This window comes from Lipotes vexillifer, unplaced genomic scaffold (genome assembly GCF_000442215.2).
Source record: "Lipotes vexillifer unplaced genomic scaffold, Lipotes_vexillifer_v1.1 scaffold1770, whole genome shotgun sequence".
NCBI classification, from domain to species: domain Eukaryota; kingdom Metazoa; phylum Chordata; class Mammalia; order Artiodactyla; family Lipotidae; genus Lipotes; species Lipotes vexillifer.
Window position 1 is genome coordinate 504,229 of NW_006796074.1, and position 7,207 is coordinate 511,435.

The following is a 7,207-nucleotide window of genomic DNA, read 5'->3' on the forward strand; positions in this document are numbered from 1 at the left end:
TGGCACCGCCCCCCCCCCCACGCCCCGGAGGCACCGCACCTCCCGGCCCGAGCCAACGTAGCTGCCGCGGGCCTCCCTGTGGACTCTGACCCCGCGCCAGCGCCGCGGGGGCTCTCGGCCCCCAGCCTCTCCCGCGCCCCTCCGCCGCCCTCCCCCGGGCCCTCTCCCGCATGCGTTCCAGGAGTCTCCGACACTCCCGGCAGGCCGAGCAGGTCGGGAAGATCCCCACCTCTGCTCGCGGCCCCCGTTTACAGATCGGTACACTGAGGCCCGGAGCAGCGCGGAGCGTCCGTCAGGCCACCCGGCGGTGGCAGAGCCCAGGCCTCCTACACGCCCTAACCGCCACCGAGCCCGAGGCAGTTTACTATAATCCCATCAAACGTTCCCTCCTCTGTCCCCTTCCTACTCCCCACCCCCAGATCGCCTGGAAAGTATACTCTGGGGATGAAACGGGTGGGGGATGGGAGTAGAGATAGGGGGTTGGGGGACAAGGTCATCCTTGGTCCCGACCTTCACCTCTGTCCATGGGCCAGAGACTCTGCAGAAGCCCTGAGCTAGGGGTTCCTATAACCAGCTTATCCCCATCCTCACCGCCACCCGATCCCTCTCTTAAAAAAGAAGGAAAAAAAAAAGGCTGGTTTCTTCTCAGCCAAACCCTGGCCACTTAAAATGGCCCACTGCCCGCTCTGCTCCCGCCAAGGCCTTGCCTGGGTAGGGGCCAACTCTCCCAGTATTTACTGCGCCGGGGAAAGTGTGTGCATGCCCCGGCAGCGAGTTCTGGCCCAGGAACCCACCCTCCGCCCCTCTTCCCAAGCTCTGGTCAGATCCTACCCACCACGCGTGCCCTGAGCGTTTCTACCCTCACACCTTTCCTGCAGGTGTTCCTCTCGCCTGGAACGCCTTCTTGCCCTCTTGCTGCTTACCAGAATCCCACCGCCTTTAAGGTCTCAGCTTGCACTGCCTCCTCCAGGGAGCCTTCGTGGGATCCTGACCCTCCCCCCTCCCAGCCTGGCTCCCGCTGCATTCTGGGTTCTTTGACTGTCCTAGAAGAACGCTGTGTGTGACTAGCCCAGCCCTCAGGATTCCCTTCTACCTCACTCCAGGTGGTGGGTGGGGGTGACCTGTCCTGCCTGGATGGCATCTGGGATAGAGATGATGGTAAGGGCCCCTCTAGCCACAGGTGTGTATGTGGAGGGGGCCAGGAGGGGTCTGCCTGCCCTTTACCTTTCTAAGGAAGAACCCTAGGAGGAATGCAGGTTGGGGGAAGCTACAGCCCCTGTTCTTGCTGGATGCTTTGAATGTGCGTACCTGGGGGGCCTGCTGGGGGGAGGTGTCTGGACAGCTGGAGCCAACCTTTCAGTGACTTACCAGTGCCCTCAGGATGAAGTCTCAACTCTGTGGGGCCTACAAAGCCAGAATAATCAGGTCCTTGCCCACCTTTTCAACCTCACCTCTTTCTTCAAACTCCCACGCCCCACTCACTTCCCTGCTCCTCCATTTTGTCTTTAATGTGTGCATGTCTTTTTACTTGCACATTGTGCTTGTAACATTGCTACAACCTAGCTTTAATTTACACACGAGGTATTCTGTTCTGTACCTCCATAAGTTTCTTCCACCCTTACCTCTGCACTTCCACCCCACGCCCTTGATAACTGCACTCCAGCCCTGATTGCCAACAGTCAGTTCTTGGGGTGTGTCCTGCTCATCCTGATTTAAACTTCCAAAGATGCTACTCCCCAGCCTGCACCTGCCTTGCACCCACTTAGTTGTATGGTTTCCTTGTGCATTTCCATGTGAGTTGTCTGTGAGCCCTGGGAGGGCAGGGACCATGTCTGACTATCCTTCGTGCTCATTAAGAACATATTGAATAAATTGTCTATGCAGTAAACGTGTACAGGGAGCTGGGGCTCAAGGAGAGGGCAGGGCTGGAAGTGGGGATGGAAGGGTCATCAGCAGACAGCCGGTACCTTGAAGCCCTGGGTGTGGCTGAGACAGTTCTGGAGGGAGTTGAAAGGCTCCAAAGCTGTGTCCTTTGCTAGAGGTGACTCAGCCCTTAGGGCTATGAGGCGGGTAGCAACCCACCCACTCCCACCCCCCTCAAATACTCAGCTACACTGTCTCCTGTGGCTGCTGGGTGATAGACCTTGCTGGTCCCAAGGAATCACTTCTTCCACTGCCTCCTCCTTCCTGCCTCTAATCCTCTAGGTAGGTCCTCAGGAGACAGGGAGGTCTCTGTGACCTACAGTGGAGTTCTAGTTCTCTCTCTCTCTCTCTCTCTCTCTCTCTCTCTCTCTCTCTCTCTGTCTCTCTCTCTCAAGTCTTCCAATTTGTGAGATGGGGGCATTAGACCAGAGAACTCCACTACCTTCAACATTCCTTGAGCTAGTTTCTAGAAGATGCTGCCTGCTGATCAGGGAACTGGGTAGTGTTGAGCACTAGTTAATGAGGGTCTCTCAGGCTGTCTCAGTTTGCATCCTGCTGGGCTGTGTATGAGGGAAACCAGACAGGACAGAGACCAGAGTAGGGAGTTGGCAAGGGCTGCAGTGGGGGCTTACAGCAGGGAGCCCAATGGTTGACAGGGTTTGGGAGGCAGGAAAAGAAGGAGAAAATAAGGGAAAACATAGGAGAATAAAAAGAATCAAATAAGTGATGTGTTTTCTCTAGAAAAGCATCTCCCTGTCCTGGGATGGGCTCACCAGATGTTCCCCAGATGTTGCTGGTGATGAGAAACATCTTCCTCTGGGATCACAAGTAAGCTCTTCCTGTTGGTAGGGAAATGAAGCGTCTGTTCCAAGGCAAGGAGGGTGGGTCTGGAGCAGCATCCATCTGTGACTATGGCACATGCATAGGCAGAAACACACCCACACACCCTCAGGGAATTTTTGAATACTTTGGAGAGTCCCACAAGTTTCTCAAACATTCAGCATTCATGGACCACCCAATTTTAGGTAAATAAAAAATTACTACTTGTTTTAAATAGATATTTTTTAAATTAAAAATGATGCATTTCCATCCGAAATATTAAAAGGACTTTTTTAAAGTACTAAATGCAGCAGGATTGAGAATTCATCAGATTTATCATACATTGTTGTTGGGAGGGTAAACTGATACAGTTTGGAAAATAATTTGGCAGTACCTACTAAGGCCAGACTCTATGATCTTATAATTCTACTGCTCTGTATATTCCCAAGAGAAAAAAAGGTGCTTATGTCCACAAAAGACACTTACAAGAATGTTATGGCAGCTTTATTCATAACAGCCTGAAACTAGAAACAACGCAAATGTCCAATAGGTGACTGAAAACAACTACGATTTATCATACAATGAAATATCACACAGCAATGAAAAAGAACAAACAATTGCCTCATATAATGACAAGGATGAATCTTTAAAACATTATGTTGCGTAAAAGAAACCAAGCACGAAAGAGGAATAACTATGATTCCATTTATTTATATGAAGTTTAAAAATAGGCAGAACTAAAGCACAATGACAGATAATATTACCTTTGTGAGTATTGACTAGGAAGGTTGACGAGCCTTCTGGGGTACTGGAGATGTTCTATATCTTATTCTGGACAATGCTTGGACAAGCATATACATATGTAAAAATTCAAGGTCTACTCTTAAGATTTGTTTACGTCACTGTATGTAAGTCTAACCTTGATAAAAGGAAGTGAGGAGGGGATGACAATCATAGTGCCATAACTGTGAAAGGGATGCAGTTGTTCTCAGCTGTCCGCCAGTAAGTCTACCTCCTGACCAGTGAGGGATACCTGGGGCTCACAGGTCAGGTTCAGCTGTTTAGGTTTCTCTCCATCTAAATTACTGTTTTTATTCCACCATGATTCTTAGGTGCAAGGAGGTTCATGGTTTTTGCATCTAAGGGTTTTATAGTTTTAGCTCTTACATTTATGTCTTTGATCGATTTTGAGTTAATTTTTGTATATGGTATAAGGTCAGAGTCAAGCTTCATTCTTTGCATGTGAATAGCCAGTTTTCCCAGCACCCTGGCTGAAAAAATATTATTTTTCAAAATCAAATCAAAGCAGCTAAGTCCCAAGGAGAACTTCAACCTCAGTCAGCAGGGACCCTCTCCCATATGCTGCCTCCAAAGTTTGTCTGAGGAGTGGGGATGTCTTCTCTGTCCCAGACGGCCTGCCTCTCTGATCTTCAGTCCATATTTTCTGCTCATGGGTAGCATGTCCCTATCCACACCTATGGATTCACAGAGAGTAGGTGGGCTCTGCTGTTTCTGAGCCAACCTTGGTTGTGGGAAGGGAAGGGAGGAGTCTTTAGTGAGACTAGGAATGGGGACTAAGTCCTGTCTCCTTAGGAGGCTCAAACATCCCTCTGGGGATAACCTCACCCTACCACCTCCTCCTCTGCCCAGTCCTGGGGAGCATCCTGTTCCTCTCCACCTTGCCTCTTCCTCCTTTCCCTCAAAGGAACTCATCTCTCCAAGCCCCCATCCCTCCACGTATCCTAGTCCCTCAAACAGGCTAAAGGTGTGGCTCCCAGGCCAGCAGTGTCAACATCACCTGAGAACTTGTTAGAAATGAAGATTATTGGGTCCTCCCCAGACCCACGCTAGCAGCGTGGCCCCAGCAACCTGCATTCTAACCATCCCTCCATTGATTCTGATGCACATCAAAGATTGGGACCCACTGAGCTAAGGCTGTGGAAAGCGAAAACCAGGAGAGGGTAATGTCTTCAAGCACATTTCCTGAACATTCTTGTTCATCTAAACTGGAAGACTTTTTAGTGTAGATCTGTGGATTGAAAACCTGAGCCATTTAGTGTAGATCTGTGGATTGAAAATCTGAGCCCTTTAGGCCTTTGAGGATTAGGGGGATGAGCCCTTCTGTCTGTCACACATGTAGCACTTAATCCTGGTTTGCTTTTTACCCAGGTTGATAGTATGTTCTATCATACAGAAGTTTTAAATTTAATGTAGCCAAATTTCTTAAATATTTACCTTAGGGATCCTGGTGTTTGTGTGTTGCATTCCCTATCAGGATGCATTGGGTCTTCGTTGCTGCGTACGGGCTTTCTCTAGTTTCAGCGAGCAGGGGCTACTCTTCGTTGCAGTGCGCAGGCTTCTCATTGCGGTGCCTTCTCTTGCTGCGGAGCACGAGCCCTAGGCCCACGGGCTTCAGCAGTTGTGGCGCATGGGCTTGGTTGCTCCGCGGCATGTGGGATCTTCCTGGACCAGGGCTCGAAGCTGTGTCCTCTGCACTGGCAGGGTGACTCCCAACCACTGCGCCACCAGGGAAGCCCTTTACAGTCTTTTTTTTTCTTTTTTCTTTTTGCGGTACGCGGGCCTCTCACTGTCGTGGCCTCTCCCATTGCAGAGCACAGGCTCCGAACACGCAGGCTCAGAGACCATGGCTCACGGGCCTAGCCGCTTCACGGCATGTGGGATCTTCCTGGACCGGGGCACGAACCCGTGTCCCCTGCATCGGGAGGTGGACTCTCAACCACTGCGCCACCAGGGAAGCCCTACAGTCTTTTTTTAATATATAAATCCTTTATCCATTTGGAATTTATTTTGACTTAAGGTATGGTATAGGGTTTCCATTTTATTTTTTCCCCCAAATGATTTATTTTCCTACCACCTTTTTCTTTTAATTCAAATGTCACCTTAAACAGAAACTGAATTCTCATGTGTTCTGGAGTCTGTTTCTAGTTCTCTACTCTGGTCCACTGGGTGGTCTATTTCATCTTTGGGTACCAAATTGCTTTACAAATTACAATTTCATAATGTGTTTTATCATCTGATAGGTGTAGACGCATCGTGTTACTTTTCTTTTACAGGGCTTTCCTGGCCCCTTATTTAATTCCCCATTTGAGTTTCATATCATTTTTTGACAAGCTCCCCACCTTAAAATCCTGTATTTTAGTTAGAATCACATTGAATTGACACATTAATTGAGCATTGATGTTTTTATAATATTGGGTCTTTCTATTCAAAAGGTCAGTATAGAATGTTCCCTGTATAATTTTAATATTCATAAAGGTCCTTATATGTCTTTTAAGTATTGTTCTGAATATTTTATCTTTTTGATTGCTATTATATATTCTGGTAAATTGTATTTTTTTATGCAGAGGAAGGCTACTGAGTTTTGTATATTAAGCTTTGTAAACTGCCATCATTTTGAATTCTCTTATTGTCTGTAATGGTTGTGCATTTTTCACTCATATCACCTATGCATAATTTAGCTATTCTGTTATGGTTTTGTTTGTTTTAAGCAGGAATTGATGTGGGATATTTTTCAAATGTCTTTTTGGCATGTATTGAGATGTTATATAGTTCTTCTCTGATCTATTAATATGGTCAGTTTTATTACAAATTCCCTAATGTTGCACCACCTGCATTATTAGAATGAACTTACTTGGATATGATGAATGATTCTTTGAAGGTATTGTTGATTTATATTTGCTAGTATTTTATTTGAGATTTTTGCACCTCACGTTCTATCATATTTAATTACTAATTACTATTTGGATTCCCCACATTCCTCCTTATCTTTTGTTTCTTACTAGGTCATGAGCCGATGAGGTCAGTTCAAATGTACTCATGTCTCATCCAATTTCTCTTTGCATTTTCTGTATGTTTACTGTTATTCTCAACTCTCATATATTATTCTTGGTTTTGAAGCTATGCTAGAGATTTCAAAAACTAGATTCTTAATGTGGATACTACTGTCTTTCCTGTTTAACTTCCTTTTCTCTCATTTAGCATTTTTATTTTGAATTTGACCTTGACTGATAGTAACATTGCAGCCTCAGCTCAGTATTTTCTTGTATACCTTGGTTTATATTTTATTTTTAACTTTTCTGAGTGATTCTGGTAAAGATGCATCTCTTCTATACAACATACAATAGAACATTGTTTTATGATCTCATAATCTTTTTTTCTATTATAATATGGGTTTATTCTATTTACATTTCTTGATATAACGTGTATTATGCTTACTTCTGTCATCTTATCTTCTGCTGTGTTTTCTATTTTAATGCTTCCTCTGTTTTCTATGTTTTACATGCATTTTTTTTGTTTTCTTTGATATGTATGTGTGTGTGCTCACATGTGTTTGTATTTTTGTCTGATAATTTGAAGTTTTATAGTCTGTTTTTAATTTTTCTAGTGGTTGCCTTTATATTGATTTATTTCTCTGCCAAGAGAAGAAAACCTTCAAATGTAGGGA